The 17,286-nt window shown below is 51.0% G+C and overlaps 1 long non-coding RNA gene across 6 annotated transcripts in view; it reads right to left on the bottom strand.

Moving 5' to 3' along the window:
- Positions 1-4,504: 4,504 nt before the first annotated feature.
- LOC115839815 (uncharacterized) overlaps positions 4,505-17,286 on the bottom strand; it is a 148,396-nt gene continuing 135,614 nt past the window's right edge. For all 6 annotated transcript variants that reach the window (XR_011376789.1, XR_009559348.2, XR_011376794.1 and 3 more), the window contains 2 exons: positions 5,783-5,988; positions 4,505-5,640 (listed from right to left, as the gene is read on the bottom strand). This is a non-coding gene — a long non-coding RNA (uncharacterized lncRNA). The remainder of the gene's footprint in view (positions 5,641-5,782; positions 5,989-17,286) is intronic.

Here is a 17,286-nt window from a genome sequence, read left to right as displayed (position 1 = left end):
ACCTCAAACACCCGGGACTCTCCATCTGCAGGCTTCCCGATAAGGCCAGTGTAAGTCAGAAGTACAGTAGCGTTAATGCCCCCAGAAGCAGCCCTCAACGGACGAGCACAGAGAACTGGAGGCTGGATCCACCGACCTCCCTGCCTCTCCATTGTGATGACGCTGAGGTAGACCCTGCACCATCTCCCAGAGACCCCAGCAGCACTGCCCAGTAAATGGCCACCTGTCAACTCTGCTTGACGTCCATTGATTATTTCCTTCACTTTCTTTCTCACCTCTCCACTCTCCTTTGGTGTTTCCTGGGATCACCTCCCCTATAAGCAAATTGCTCAGCTCCTTGCCTTGGGGTCTGCCCCTAACAAGGCATTCTATCACAGGAGATGGCTGCGGCCAGGCTAGCTCGAGTTGGGAGGCCAGACATGGCAGTAGTGGGAGTGATGGACCCTTGGGTCTCTTTCAACTTTGAGAGCCTGTGGGTCCTTGTGCAAATGTGCATCTGAGAGACATGGTCGTGGGAAGACTTCACTGCCCTTCTGCGGCTCCTGGGAGACCTGGAGACGTTCCACAATCTCAAGACTGTGTAGCTGGCTCCTAACTTCAGCTTGAAGACCTGTTAACCCAACAATGTCTTGGGGCAGTGAAGAAATACCTCTAGAAGGTGGGAAGGTCAGGGCTTGGGCTGAAAGAAGGACATTTTATACCTCAATCGGAGGAAATTCTGGAGTGACTGGATTCTGCCACTACAGTAAAGTACCTCGGGAGGGGTGGTGAGAAGGCACATTCCCACTTCCTCATGCCCTGTGAGAGTTAATGCCTCATCACCCACGGCGAGGCCGCATCCCCCAAAACTTGGCACAGACTGAAGGCACAGACTATCTGACCTGGAAGTCTCCCAAAGACTTGGGAGACCAGCCCCTGTGATGGTTAACTTTATGTGCACAGGGTACCCAGACATTTGGTCCAACATCATTCCGGCTGTGACTGTGAGGGGGTTTCTAGATAAGATTTACTTTGAATCAGTAGACTGAGTAAAGAAGATTGCCCTCTCAAATGTGGGTGGGCCTCATCCAATCAGTTGAAGGTCTGACTAGAACAAAAAGGCTGGGGAAGAGGGATCTCCTCCTGCCTGAGTGCTTTAGAGCTGGGACAGGGGTATGTTCTTTCTTGCCCTTGGACCCGAATTGAAACATCAGCTCTTCCTGGGTCTCAGGTCTACCAGCCTTCAGACTGAAACGACACCATCAGCTTTCCTGGGTCCCCAGCTTGCCAACTGCAGAATTTAGGACTCGTCCGTCTCCATAATCCCATGAGCCAAGTCCTTAAATACACACATAAATATATATATAATGTACACGCATGCACACAGACATCTTATTGGTTCTGTTTCTTTGGAGAACCCTGACTAATACAAGCCCTCGTGCACGTCGGGAGAAACTGACCAGAACCAGGTGTCCTGACTCCCTTGCCAGGACCAGTTGGACTCAGCTGCCTGGCCATTTATTCCAGAGTGAGTAACTCAGAATGAAAAGAATTCTGGTGTCTGGTCCAACACATACGATGTGGCCCCAGGTAAGCCGCTGCTTCGTGCCTGAATTTCCTCATCTCCAATGTGAGGATAAAAACTCTTTCCTCCCTCAGAGTTGTAGCAAGGATGAATACACGAGGTCCATCCATGAAAAGATCTCAGCACAGTGCCTGACACATAGGAAATACACAAACAAGTGTTAGATGTTATTTAAGGATGGATGAAGAATGCCACAGAGAACTTCAAAAATACTACCAGGAACCGTGCTTTTAATTTATAAGGCTTTCTAACCCACAAATATAGCTGGTCTGCCCCCCACAAAATTCATACAGTCTTCCGAAAGTTTCAAGATTGATGATTCCCTTGGTCAAAGCCTCAACCAAGTCAGCCATGGAAACCTGGTCGTCGCAACTCTTTCACCCACGCCCATGGCCTAGAGGCTTATCATGTGATTTGCTAGCAAGGCCTAGAAAAGTAGGAGAGGCTGGGCAGAAAGGGCTGTTTAATTCCCACTTTCCAAGGGGTTGTTATTCAACTCAAGCCTCTTCGGTCTGAGAGTAAATCACAAGCTGCCGTAATCAGCTTCCGTTCGTCAGGGACACATAGATCAGCCAGCAGCTGCTATCCTGAGCCCAGCCTCGGCACTGTCCCGCGGTCACTCACACCTGGGAATCAGCAGGTCAGTTGGATTAGTTCTTGAGGGTGTTCCCAATAACGATCCACCCCCCACCCCCCAGATCCCAAACATCTTTAGATTTGCCTCCATTAGAGTCCCAAAGGGACGACCCCCGGTTTGAGATTCATATTCATTAGCGGCTGAGACCCACTGGAGGTCAGCTGCTGGCTGTACGGATGAGCCCATGGTTGCTGTGAAATTAATGAATTTCCCTCCTCACCCCTCTGCGTGCATAATCTACCCGGTCGGTAAGCAGTCAGGGGTGCAGAGGAAACACTACTGCGGTAAACACCCAGGGTGTATCATGAATTCTGCCTTCTGTCTGGATGAACACATGTTGTAAAATACATTTTAAAAACCAAACCGTGCAGAACAGGACTGTATCTTTCTGGAGAAGGAAGGTTGAGCTGAAGCTCTCAGGGCCACAGCAGTGAAATCACTGATGGAACCAGGGTGGGACACGAATACGCAGGACCGTGCCATGCGATGACCTGTGGCCAGATGGATGCTTTGACCTTTGCCCCCTCCCACCCCATCCACCAGGCCAGCTGCAGCCCTGTTTCTGCCCAAGGGCCTCTGTGTCTCTCTCTTGCTCCTTCCCCGTCCCCTTCTCCATGTTCCCTGCCTCACTATCACCCTGTCTCATAAAATTGCTCACTATTTCCTCATGGATTAACTCAGAAATAACACGAACTATAACATAACCCGGGAAAACGATCCGTAATCGAAACCGTGGCCACTTGCAATGTCAGAAGCTGCAAATAGTAAAATTTGAGCTGGATTTTAAAACACTGATTTATGAAGCAAATTTCCACTGTGAAATTCTAAATGCAAAAGAATTGATCTCTAAGAAAATAATTTCAGCATAATGGAAATGGAAACATCGGAAATGGTTTAACTGAGCTGTATAGAAAATTGATAAACGGATTAAATTGGCTTAAAGGAGTTCCCTGTGGAATTCTGGTACTTTCTAGATGAAAACTCATCACTGTTGGGTAATTCTGACTAAAATGCTCGCACTCAAAATGTCTTTGGGGTCAAAATGTCCACAGGAGCAGAAGAGTGGAGTCAAAATGTCCACAGGAGCAGGAGAGTGGAGTCAAAATGTCCCCAGGCCCTGACCAAGGGGTTGGGGTTTTTTCAGCAGCCCCAGAAGAAGCAGGGAATGGGAAAAAGCAGTGTTCCCAAAGGCAGAGTGGCAGGGAGTGGTGATAGTTCTAGAAAAACACTGTGGAGGAGGGAGTGGGAGGGTACCGGGTAGACACACCAAACACGGATCTCGCCTGCTGGTCCCCGCTGAGGCCAGAATGTGGGCTGCCTCCCGCAGGCCGCCCAGCCCAGGGCGAAGCCCAGATCCCTGTGGAGCTGGCCCTGTGCCTGGTCCCCACCTCCCAGTGCCTCCCTCTTCCATGTGGAGGCCAGAAGCCCCCTACAGAAGCCCCCTACAGAAGTCCCTCCAGTGCCTCTGCGAGTCCCAACTGAGATCAGAAAGTACAAGTGCTCAGCAAAATCTGTTTATGCAAAGCATTCTTCCAAGCTAATAAGTAGCAGAGTCCAGGTTCAAGCCCAGAGAGTCTGTCATCTGAGCTTGTACTCAGAACCCAGGATGAGCTTGTATGGGTGTTCAGGTTGCGCACTGCACATGGGTGCCTTATCTGAGGGGGCGTCATTCGTGTTGTAGACATCGCACACAGAGTACACAGGTGGGTGTGGAGTTCTGGGCATCCTGGCCAGTCTGTGGGGTTGGGGAGGGGATGAGAGGCCCAGTGCCAGCCTTGTCAGTCCCATCCCAGCCACAGGTGAAGAGCAAGCTCGGACATGAGAGGACCTGGGGAGACTGATGATGCTGCAGTGGCCAGCAACACCCCCGCACTAACGTGGACGAAACGCTAATTATGTGCTGGGCATTGTGCCAAACACGGTAAGTGCATTAGCCCATTGATTCCTCAATCCTGTGAGGTGCAAACCGCTTTACCCCCACTTCACAGATGAGAAAACTGAAGCTGAGAGATTGGGTTTCTTGCCTAGAGTCGCAAGGTGGTGAGGCTGAGCCAGGGTTCCAGCCCAGGCAGCGTAGTCCAGGGCGTTCCCCACACCTGGCCATCCTCCCTAGATGGAGGTGCTGGAGGGCAGTGGAGGAACCAAGCCTGCCTGGTGTTGATGGGACAAAGCCAGACCAGGCCTCCTTTCTTTTTTTTTTTTTTTTTGCGGTACGCGGGCCTCTCACTGTTGTGGCCTCTCCCATTGCGGAGCACAGGCTCAGCGGCCATGGCTCATGCGCCCAGCCGCTCCGCCACCTGTGGGATCTTCCCGGACCAGGGCACGAACCCGTGTGTCCTGCATCAGCAGGCGGGCTCTCAACCACTGCGCCACCAGGGAAGCCCAGGCCTCCTTTCTTAAAGGCGCCTAGACTTTGGCTGAATTTTCTTCCTGCCTTTCCTGCTTCAGGGACATTTGACCTTTGACCCAGAAGATTTTGCAGTTGGCAAAAGTGATGATACATTTCTGCAAATTCCTGGTGTCCAGTGCCAGCCAGGAACACTCTTGCAAAGTGCAAGGAGTAATTCCAGGGTTTGGCTAAATCTCCCAGCCAGAATGTTCCAGAATGTATATGGGTCGAGGGCAGGTGAGGGGCAGATCTGATACAGACAACACTGTTGACAGAGACACACTCACTCAGCCCCGGGTCAGCGGGGGTGCCCGCGTACTGCGATGGTGAGAGCGCTCCCTGGCCTCCGTGAGCTTCCGTGAGCCAAGACTTGGAGGCGGGACGTGCAAGATAGGCCCAAAGAGCAGTGAAGGCACGAGTGACCCACCGGGAGGTGGACGGGCTGTTGTCAAAGCTTCTGATGGGGTTTTACAATTTCACCCTCCCTCCTTCTGGCGACTGAGAAATCTTGACTATTTTCACATCGCTTGCATCTCCTTATTTGCCACTGTTTCCAGCGCTTAAATTCTCCACCGACACACACACACACACACACACACAAATGCACTCACACACTCATACTCCGGGCTTCTGGAGCCCTGTCTGCATACATCAAGTGAAATGAGTACTTTTAATGGGAAAAACTTATTTCCTGGGGTGGGGCCTGGCCCTTGGTCCAGTGAGAGGGGAGTTTAACCACTTCCCCTAAGAGCAAGAGGCAGCAAGGGCGCAGCGCCCCCAGGCTGTCAGTGAAGGCAAGTGGTGTTGAATACCTGCTGGGGGAGGGGGTGGAATGTGCCGGGTATCAGACATGCTCTGACTCTCTCCACGTTGCAGTGGGCACCTCCTTTCCCCGCGTGTCTGGGAGGCTGTGGGAGCAGTGCAGTGCTTAATGCGTCACATCATGTGGCCAGGACCAGTCTTCGGAGTTAATGCCGTGAGAAGATGGGTGGCCCATGAGGTGGGGAGGGCCTCTCCCTTCCTGCATCCCCCAGACTCTGGGCCTGGTGCCTGCTCCACAGAAGAGAGAAGCTGGGTGAGCACACACTGAGGACCAGAAGACATAGCCCCAGAGGGACTCCCAGCCTGAGCAAGAACCTCCGTGTCTGCACGGCCTCCTCCCAATGACCACGGGGATTCCAGCCTCACGCACATGCATGCGTATTTGGAGGAGACGCAGGACGGAATTCCTGGGAGGCTGAGCCTGTTTCCGAGGTCACTGGCTGAGTCAGATGCGGCCAGAAGCAGAGTGTTCCAGAAGTTCACAAGCCGCCCTGTGTCCTTTCCTGGGCATTGGCTCATTTCTGTGTGGGCGGAGGCCATTTCGTCTGTTCTAAAGCACAGCACCAAGAGCTTCATCTAGAGAGAAACGTGCAGACACAAACAGCTCAGAAAATAGGGCAAACCCGACTCCTGCATCCACAGCACTGTCTTTTCTAGCATTTCCCTCGAAAATTAAATTAGCAACGTATGCAAACGAGCTGTGAGAATTCATTACGTTAATTTGTCTAATTTTAGAGCCAACACTGAAGCAAACAGCACCTCATTCCCCAATACTTAAGGCCTCACAGAATATTGATTTCTGAGTTTTATTAGCCTTGCACTAAGGCCCTTTTATAGCCCAAAGGCACGCGATTGTCAATTTCCTCATAAATACAAATGTCCCTGCTCCCAGGCTCTGAGAGGGTTCTCCAAGGTCATTTCCGGGGGTGACCCGCATGTCAGACCACCCAAAGCTCAGTCTGGGCGGGGTGGGGGGGAGTGCTGGCAGGAGCTGGGCCATCCATCCCAGCAAGATCAATGGCTACAAAAGGCGAGCAGTCCTTGCAAGGGCGTCTGCGGTACCGGGCCGTGGAGTTAAGCGTTCATCACCTACCGAACATCTCCACAGCCCAGGCAGCCAGTGACAGAACCGAGCTCTTGGCTGAGGGAACCCTGTTGAGCAGCGATGGCTTCTTCTTCTCCTGCCTCTCCGTGGGCCAGGGTGATGTCTTCAGCATGATACATTCCACCATTAAGAAAGCCAGTTTACCCCCATGTTACTCTGGAGCCAGCCGTGTTAGCAGACCCCGTGGAGGTGTGACTAAGGATGAGTTTTATCCAGCTCGTGAAAGACAGTTGTCACCATGGCCAGCCCCTCCAGGCAGCCAGATAGACTGGGACCTTATTTCATATGTGGGACCCCAAGGAACGCTCTCTGCCTATGAGCAGGGTATCTTCCTGGGACACTCATAGTAACCTCACGGCCAAAGGAAAATGGCATTACCCTCGGTTGCTGTCAGTTCACTTACTTAGAGCATCAGCCCTCTGCTCAGCCATGTGAGTGAACAAACAAGCAAATCAACAAAATAGAGGGGCTTCCCTGGTGGTGCAGTGGTTAAGAATCCGCCTGCCAATGCAGGGGACACGGATTCGAGCTCTGGTCCAGGAAGATCCCACATGACGCGGAGCAACTAAGCCCGTGCGCCACAACTACTGAGCCTGCGCTCTAGAGCCAAAGAGCCACAACTACTGAGCCCGCGAGCCACAACTACTGAAGCCCGCGTGCCTAGAGCCCACGCTACGCAACAAGAGAAGCCACCGCAATGAGAAGCAACGAAGAGTAGCCCCCGCTCGCCGCAACTAGAGAAAGCCCGCACACAGCAACAAAGACCCAACGCAGCCAAAAATAATAAAGATAGATATCTAGATAGATATCTAGATAGATAGATAGATAGATAGATAGATAACCAACAAAGCTGACTTCTTCATGAGCTCCACTTTCTTTTCTATTTTATAATGTGTCTCAGAATTTTTGCCAAGGAGGAACTCAATCAAAAATACAACCCATCAGTCTCAGATTTTGAAAATTACCCTTTCTCTTTCTTAAGTATCAGGAGACTTGTCAGTCACCATTCCTGCTCTGACCAGTTTTTAAAGACCATCCCCATCCAAATTCTGTGTTGATGGCCTCCACCTTCAGGCCTGTGGATTTCCACACTGGCTGGAGTCCCTGAAGATAAACTCTCCGGTCCCATCCCAGCACTTTTCACCCCTGAGAGGCCTTTACTATGGAAGGAAGAGACCGAGGATGCGAACAACCTTGACGGATCATCGGTGGAGAGCCCGGCACTGAGCTGGCCCTGGACGTCTTGCTATTTCCACGAATCCCCGCATGCCCGTGGGAGGGACAGGGGTGCTGCTGACCTGGGCCCATCGAACTCCAAGCTCATCCCCACCCTTATGAGGAGGCCCGAGTTACTCATAACCTGAGGGTTCTTTTGCAAAAGCACCCCGGTTCCTTTAGTGCCAGAAAAGGTTTCCCTTCCCAGCTGGATCTGCCATCTGCTAAGCCGGGTCCCCTCCCCTCCTGGCCCGCCCACCTGGAAGCAGGTAGGGGCAGCACAGTTTCGCTGCCAAGAGCAGTCTGTTCCTGACAGGTACGGCTCCAAAAGTCATGCGGCTATGCTTTCCCCTCTGGTCTGGCTACCTAAGTGTCCCTCCTGCGTTTCCTCCCACGCTGGGAACATCCAAAATTCAGCTGCCAGAAATAGATCCACTTGGATCAGAAATGGCAAGAAATGCTCTAGACCTTCTGGAACCTCAGCGCAGCCTGGCTCCCCGTGGGGAACTAAAGCAGCTGATTACGGGCAGCTTGGACTAAAGGCAGAGGATGAGACTAGAGAGGCGGCTGCCAGAGCACGTTTCTGTCCTCTGCTTCCCCTCTGCATCCCGTCTCACCCTCCAGACTTCCTGTTGCTGTGCACCGCCTTTACAGGGTTGCTCCAAATTTCCAGCTTCCAGTAGATTTAGCAGAACTGGACGTCAGCGTCCAGCATGAGAGATCGTGCCCTGCCACGGCCCGCATCCCGGCCAGCCGACATCACGATGTGCCTTCTGTAGCCGCTTGCCCTGGTCGTACAGTCGGAAAGAGACTGGCCCGGGTGACAATGAGGCTGGGGGGCCGGGGGGGGACGCTGGCACAGCAGCCAAACTGGTCAAGGTTTGGACGCAGGCAAATGTGTGCCTCACAAGGCTGCCCTGTTACAGGGTGGAGGCGGCAATGAGGGATGTGAGAAGTGGAGACAGGTGGGGGCCGAGTGCAGGGGTGGCAGGGCGATGCGGGGCTCCCCCCCTCTGGCCAGCCTTGGTGTCAGTCAGAGGAAGAGACCCCCCACTCCTGTAGGGTTCCCCATAAGCCCGCAGTCTGCCAGGCCTTCCTGAGACCCTGGGTAGGCGGCAGCCACAAGGCAGGGGGCACCGTCTGGAACAGATCGCTGGGGACAGGCCACCTCTCTGGCCTGTCCACCTGGAATCAGCGCGCCTACAGCCAAGCTTACCCAGGGGGTCCCCGGAGTTGTGGAATAGCAATGACGATGGGGAGTGGGTAGGGCAAGAGGGCGGGAAGTGAATAGGAGTTGGGGTACGGGGTGCCCCATGCCCCGTAAATCACAGAAGGGAAACACAGAGCCTGGGCAGGCCTTGGGGCCTTCACATAGAGCTTTCCCTGTATCTGGAAGCTCTCCTCCGCCCAGCCTCCCTTCACCTGGCCACGGGGCCACTTCATGAGCCTGTGACCTAAGCAATCGCATAGGGCCTCACACTCAGAAGGGCCCCGTGCTCACAAGGGGCTGATTTAATGATTTAATGCTCTCCGTTGTCATCTTGAAATTCTTAACCATTTTATCTTTGAACTTGTATTTTGTAAGTGACGTTGGATGGGACAATGACACGTGTGTGTGAGCAACGGGGGTACACACAGTATGCGTGTCCACCACGGTTCCACACGTCTCACTCTTCTGCAGCACTGTCCACGCTCACGGCACGGCTTCCGTAACCCCCTCACCTTGCACCTGGGCCACGCACAGGAGGGCTCCATGCTTGGTATAGTATCCTGCTGTCGCCATCTTAAAATTCTTAATAATTTTATCTTTGAACTTGTGTGTTGTAAGTGAAATCCACTGGGACGATGCACACGAGCAGAGGAGGTACGTGCAGCCTGTGTGTCTGCCGTCCCCTGCACTCCACCAACACAAGGTTCCAGGGAACCCACGACCTGCTCGAGCTCAGTGACACCCCAAGTGAGTTCAAGACGAGCATGTGACGTGTGTGAGTGAGGTCACTGACGAGACGCCACACTTTCCAATCAAACCAGAACTTGCTATGGACACACTCACACCTGGTGCTCTGAGACACAAGGACCGAGGACCTGTCTCATCTTTCCTAAGTCACATTATGTCCCTGTGTTAGGCAACCGATTATGCTGAAAATCATGGCACAGAAGCAAAGGGAGAGATGGGCAGCCACAGTCCCTTTCCTTTTAGTCCCTCCTTACTCAGCAGTAAGACTAAGGCAGAAAATGTGGGGAGAACACGATTCTATAAAGAAGCAAAATAAAAATAGTTGAGCGTTGCCACTTTTCCGGTAAGAATGAAATATATGTGCATGCCAGAGCTATGAAGTATGACTTGTGTCATTTCAGTGATTCTGCATATGAATTAAATGCTCTTATATTTCCATTTAAAACCGACATTACACAATATAAAGACGGATGGTAAAATGCATGCTAATGATTTAAATGTTTAATTTTTCTTTAGAGTATCATTAAATGGAAGATTTTTTTAAAAGAAATTATAAGTCAAGAGAGAGACTGTGGAAGAAGGGGAAAAGCTTTATTTTTCAGTGGCTCTTTAAATGACACTTTTCCCTGCCTTTGGAACAAGAGGCCCTGCATTTTCATTTTGCGCTGAGCCCTGCAAAATATGTAACCATCCCCGCCTGGCCATCTCCTTCCTATTCATCCTTCAAGACTCTGCTTAGGCACCCCCTCTTCCAGGATGCCCTCCTTAACCCCTCAAGGAGGGCTTCATGTCCCTCCTGTGTACCTCCACAATGAACTGCACTGTGCTGTAATTACCAGTTTATCTGATCAGCTCCTTCACCGGAAGGGAGCTCCGGAGTAGGATGGCCAGATTTACAGTCCTACAGAGATGTCTGCCTGTCCTCAGAGCCAGCCAAGGGCCTGGCACGTAATACATGCTCCTTCCCTGTTTGCTGAATGAATCAGTCAGTCAGTCAACCAACCAAATAACCAATGAATCAATGAATGAATGAAAAGGAAGTGCCCTGTGCCAGACGCCGTTCTCAGCATTTTGCATATGTTGCCTCTGGTTAAGCAAAGGAATGGTGGGACCAAGACGACGGCAGGGCCTGCCTTTCAGGCTGGCATTGCCCGACTAGTGAGCTTCCCCTGTGTGACCGTGTATGGTTCCACAAGCTTTGGGCTCTTGGCCACGGCAACCACTGTTGGCCCCTCTCCTGTCCTTTCCCGCCTCGTGTGTGGACATAGATGCTGACCCGTTTGGCGAGTTCCTTGAGGGTGAGAACCCCAGTTTTTCTGCATCTGAGCCCCAAGGGTGGTCCAGATTTTCGCACAGAGTCAGTACCCGTGACTGTTATGAGAAAAGCATCTAAGGGAAGACAATCTGACTGAGGTGATTCAGACCCTGCCAAGCCCATTCCACGCAAAGCCACAGGCCACCCATCTCTTTAGAATGTACAAACTTAAGAAGACAAGAAGAAAAGTCTTACTATTCTTTAAAACTCACTTTTGGGAAATGTCAGTATCATTTTTCACAGGATTAAAAACTAGGGAAACAGAGATTAGGCATTTGGCAAGGTTCCCCTTGGGTGCTGGCAAGGGGCTACTGATCTTCAGGCATGGCTCAGCCACTGCACTCAGAGCAGGCTCACCTTCAGACTCAGAGCACCCATTCCCAGATGCAACTGGGGTGTCCATTTGGGGAACGTTTCCCTTTCTGTGAGTGTGGAGGAGAGACTGAATGCCTGCTCACCAACCCTATTTCTTCCTCCTGAGCGCATAGGAAGACTGCATCTCCTAGTCTCCCTTGCAGGTAGGATGAGCGCTTATAACTGGATTCTGGCCAAGGAGATGTCAGAAAAAGTGATCCGTATCACTTACAGGGATGACCATAAAATCATGGGCATGGTTGTCCAAGCTCCTCTCCCCTTCCATGGAAACCCTGCAGACCACATGCTGAGAAAAGTAATGTCACAAGATGGAAGGAGCCCAGATCTTGGAGGAACGCTGCTCAACTCACAGCAGACTGTGACATAAATAAGACATAAAATTTTATTGTGTTTAGCCGTGAGGTTTGGGGTATGTTTGTTATAGCAGCTAGTGTAATTTAACCTGAGGAAAACAGTATGCCAATATATCCCTTAGTAAGGATGCACTCAAATCCAAGTAACTGAAAAGCCAACCAAAGTGGCATAAATAAATCTAAGGTTCCTTTTCTGCATAACAAGAAGTCTGGGGATAGACAATTCAAGGGTGGATCAGGGGCTCAAACACACAGACTCTATCTTTTTGCTTGGCCATCCTTGGTATGTTGGCTTTTGTCTTCATGCTTATCAACTCATAGTCACAAGAAGGCTGCTGTACCTCTGACATTTTATTAGCATCCCAGGCAGGAAGAAGAGAATAGAGCAAAGGGCTAAAGAGCCATGCTAGCCAAATCTGTCCCATCTACCCGACTTTTACTTACATTTCATTCACCATAACTATGTCACATGCCCACGTCTGACCAATGGTTGGCCAGTGGGAATGATATTATTAAGCCTGCTTTGGTCCAGTGGTGATTCATTTCCTGGGGCTGGGGTTGGGGCTCACACTTCCTGTGATCAGTGAATCTACGTGACTCCCTGAACGAACTGCAGATCTGTTGATGGGAGGAGGAGAGGAGATGGATGCTGGGTGATCAAGAGTGGCCTCTCTGGTGGCTTGTGTCCTCCTATTCTTCCTTCCTTCTGTCACATCCCTTTCTCCAGAAAAGGCTGCAGTTAAGAGAGACCAAAGAGATGCCTGGCTGGATCCTTTGGCCTTTAAATCCCTGATAACAGGCTAGTAGCCAACCAGACAGCAGCATAATTCACACTGAAGGGTAGAGTGTTCCAAGGCCACAACCCTCTAGGGCATGTCCTTTCTTTTCTAGGATGTGACTGATGACCTTAAACTGGCTGTCAGAAATTAGCAGAGCTATTTAAAACTTAGATTGCTCAACGCTTGAGAAGGTGCAATGAAGCGGCCTTGATCATAGGCTGCCTGCAGGAAGGTGAACTGTTGCCATACATATGGAGAGCAGGCTGGCAGTAAGTACCATGAGCCATAAATAGATTCAAACCCTTTGATCTAATAATTCTACTTCTGGGAATCCTTCCTAAGGAAATAATTTGAATATGGAAAAACTTTTTGCACCAAGACATTCCTGGCAGGATTACTTGTAATAATGAAAACCTAGAATTGGCCAAAATAACGAGCCATTGGAGAACAGTCATTGGACTATATATATAAATTCAATATAGAATATATTCTATGAAGTGGAGGTGAAATAAATGGATGGATGGATGGATGGATGGATGATAGGGAGAGAGAAAGAGAGAGAGAAAGAGAGGGAGATTCAACTCAATGAACATATACATTCATTAAAAATGATGATGGCAGAGTTCCCCTGGTGGCGCAGTGGTTGAGAGTCCGCCTGCCGATGCAGGCGACACGGGTTCGTGCCCCGGTCCGGGAAGATCCCACATGCCACGGAGCGGCTGGGCCCGTGAGCCATGGCCGCTGAGCCTGCGCGTCCGGAGCCTGTGCTCCGCAACGGGAGAGGCCACAACAGTGAGAGGCCCACGTACCACAAAAAAAAAAAAAAAAAAAAAAAATGATGACGGCAAAGGGTTTCTAATGGGGAAATGTGTTTGGATAAAAGACGTGTTAAAATAATGGGTACAATACGATCATTAGTGCATGAAGAAGGTTAAAATGAAACACTCCAAAGTGGAGCCGTGATTTTTTATTTATTTATTTATTATTTTATTTTTGGCTGTGTTGGATATCTGTTGCTGTGCGCAGGCTTTCTCTAGTTACGGCGAGCGGAGGCTACTCTGTGTTGCAGTGCGCGGGCTTCTCATCGCGGTGGCTTCTCTTGTTGCAGAGCACGGGCTTTAGGCACGTGGGCTTCAGTAGTTGTGGCACGCAGGCTCAGTAGTTGTGGTTCACGGACTTAGTTGCTTCGCGGCATGTGGGATCTTCCCGGACCAGGGCTCGAACCCATGTCCCCTGCCTTGGCAGGTGGATTCTTAACAACTGCGCCACCAGGGAAGCCCCAGCACAGACGATTTTTGTTCCTTCTTTCTACTTATGCATTTTTAAATATTTTTCTTTTATAAGTATGTACAGTTTTATAAAAAAAAATTATTTTAGAAAAATATGAGGGTTGCTAGGTGAGCATGGAAATTGGATGGGGTTAAGGGACAGTTTGTTCAGCTGGGGCAGCGTTGGGCGAAATCCCTGCCCAGCTCTAGACCTCCTCTCTGGTGACCACAATACTAGTTCAGTCAACTTCAGGGTCCTTCTCTCCCGGCCCCTCCCCGGGAGCCCTGACAGCACCCCACTCCCAACCCACGAGCTCTTCAGGCTTCAACTGGATGGATTATGACTTGCTACAGGTACCTTCTGTTCTGCTCATCCTGACTCAACTTGGCCGTGCCCCAAGCTCCAAACCCACACTAGGGTGGTCCCCCTGCAAACAGAGACGTGCCCTTTTCTGTTGACTTTTGCTCATTCTCTTCTCAAAGGTGGTGGCCTTTGGCCAAACTTGCCCTTAAATGTTAGGACAACTTTTGACGTCCCCTGGATACCAACTAGGGGAAAAAATCTTAGACTTTCCTTTATTTTCATTCAAATTTAGATTGATAAGATTCATCTGTCTTTTTATTGCCAGCTGTTATTCAGTTTTAGTGCTCTGTAATATCCCCAGGTGCAAATATACCCACATACAATATAAGTATCTATTTATCTATTTCTGTTGACAGGATTTGGGCTGTTTCCAATGTTTTGATACTACGAACAGTGCTGCTAAGAATATTCTCGTACATACCTACGAGAAGAATTGCTGGTATGTAAGGTTTATGAAGGCTCAACTTTACGAGACAGTGGCCAACTCTTTTCCAAAATAGCAATAAAATTCTGAAAGGGAAAAAGAAGTCCAAAAGGATTATACAAACTCTCTGTATTAGCCTCTCAATTTTTCTGTAAATCTAAAACTGTTTTAAAAAATAAAGTCTTTTAAAAAAATTATAGCGCATAATACCCTTTTTCAAGTTAAAAATGACTAAAATTTAAAATCTTGGGGGGGTTACATTTAGATGTGATAAAATGAAAAGCAAAGGAATGACAGACACAAGATTTCTGGAGCCTGTTCCCTTGGGAGAGGGAGGAGGGTTCCGGGGGGAGAAGAGTGTGGCAAACGGTCCTTAGTGTCCAACTTCCTTGTTGGATGATGATGAACTGGTGTTTGTCAGATGAGAATAAGGGAAGGGAGGAAACGAGGGAGGCACAAGGAAGAGGCTCTTGTGTGGACAGAGCTGGGAGAGCATCATAAACAAGGATTATGTGTAATCCAATTCCATACACCTGCGGCCCGTTAAACAGCAGTGGGGAAGGCATCTGAGAGGCATTCACACTGGCCTAAGAGAGAGAGGCACAGCTTTGTCAGGTGGGCAGCTAGAAAGCCAGAGGCCCAAATGCCAGCCCCACTGGCCAGGCACGTGGCGTCACCCAAGGTGAACATCTGCTCCCTGCGCCCCGAGGGGGGACAGCAGGTCTGCACTCAGCTGCCTGCTTTAGGATCCATCAACAGCCACGTCTGTGGTGAACTCTCTCCAAAGCTGAACATTCTCATCTGTAAAATGGGGCGAAACATGTAAGACAGTGCATGTGAAATGCTTACTCACAGTAAGCACTCAGTAAATATCTATCATCTCTCCCTCCCCACGCCCGGGTGTGTGTGTGTGTGTGCATGTGTTTGGATTCCTAGGTCCCTGCCCTGCTACCTGTCCAGGACCCCACTCCTCCAGACCAGGATGCAGCCTGCCCTAGCCAGCTGGCTTGAGCCTGGAGCCCTGGCCCCGAGCCTCCAGTGGGGTCTGAGGCGCTGACACCGTCCCTCTCCCACATCTGCACCCACCCCCTCTCGGAACAAACCCAGCCCCTCCCTCATTCCTCTCGATTCCACAGCTCCTGAGGACATATTGCTCTGATCTCATCAGCATTTCTCAAGCCCCTTCCCCTCCCTGGCCTGGCCTCTCACCCAGACCTTCCTCTCTGCCTGCCACCCCTGACTCCAGACTGACCTCTTTCTGAGTCCTGAGTCCGACCACACCACACCGCTGCTCGAATCCTGCAGGGGCTCCCATTGTCCCTCTGCAATGCAGCCCTGGTGACTCAGCTGACATTCAAGGCCTTCACCTCCCTCTGGTCCAGTTCCACCTGGCCTCACTCTACCACGTACACTCAAAGTTCAGTCCCACCCTTTCCCAACATGCCCCGCTTCCTTCCGCCACTGTGGCTTGGTAGGTGCTGCTCGCCCTGCAGGGAATGCCTTTCTTCCCCTGGAGAGTGCTTAGTTCCCTCCAAGACTCCAGGTGAGGATGAAGGGAGCCTTCCACCTTAGCCCCTGGGCCCCTTTAGTTCAGTGCCCCACCTTCACACGCCCAGCAGGCCGCCCATACCAAGTGTCCCCTTCCACTGGACTGTGGGCGCCCTGTAGACAGGACGTCCGGACCCCATCACATCCCAGTGCCACACTCAGGAAGTGCTCATCAAACAAATGCACGACTTGTTCCTTTAAAGGGTAAGGATGTTTGACTTCCCACTGCAGTTATATTTTCCCCTTCCTTTTTCAAAACCTTGCCTTGCCTGGGTGGAGGAAGGACAAGTGGAAAACATCTGTCTGGTGGGTTGACACGGGTAGGGATAAAGGATGGAAAGAAATCTGGTGTCTCCTGTTTACCATGGACGCTGAACTTGGAAAGAAAAAGTGCAGCCACAGCAGGACAGTTGAGCGGAGACAGCTGCCCCGCTGGGGCCAGCCCAGGGCTGACCCAGCAGATGGGAACTTGGGGGGACCAGGGGTCTCCAGGCCCCCTGCCTGCTCTGGCCACAATGGGGAATGGCTGGTCCGGACCAGCCGTTTGCACAGATACTCTTTCTGTAAAGGACATTCATGGCTTTTCCATCTTTCCAAGAGGGATGGAAAAAGGATCTCTGTCTGTGAGCCCCTGCTGCTTCCCTGAGTACGGAAACCCAGGGGCAATGGCCCTGTTGGTGGATACTGTATGCTTAAAAGGATAATAGAAAATTCACATAAGGATGGGGCCTGTCCTGAAATTACCTTACAAAGGGAAAGACGATCAAGAAGACGAGGAGCTGAGGGGTCTGAGCCTGAACCTCACATCACTGATGGACGCCCGTTAGCACTCAAGCTGCTAACACGGGGTATCTTATTAATGGAGTTAGGCCGGTCCTTGGGAAATGCTGAGTGATTGCAGCCAGGAGACCCCAGGGCGGCCTTGGGTCACTCCCTGATTGTGTCCTCCAAGTGCCAGCCTACATGACCCCTCAGTACCAGCCAGCAGGTGTCCCAAGTACCAGCCAACATGTGCCCCACCCTGTCCCCCGGTGCCCTCTGGGGTCTCCCCGCCTCACAGCTCCGTAGAGGGCGGGGCTGAGGAGGACTAAACACCAAGAACCTGCAGTGAACGCCACCATTCCACAGGTGGGAAATCAGGGTCCTCACAGGAGCGGGGCAGGAGCGTCAG

Source organism: Globicephala melas, chromosome 16, assembly GCF_963455315.2.
Source record: "Globicephala melas chromosome 16, mGloMel1.2, whole genome shotgun sequence".
Taxonomy (NCBI): domain Eukaryota; kingdom Metazoa; phylum Chordata; class Mammalia; order Artiodactyla; family Delphinidae; genus Globicephala; species Globicephala melas.
This window is presented reverse-complemented; position numbering and strand designations above follow the sequence as displayed.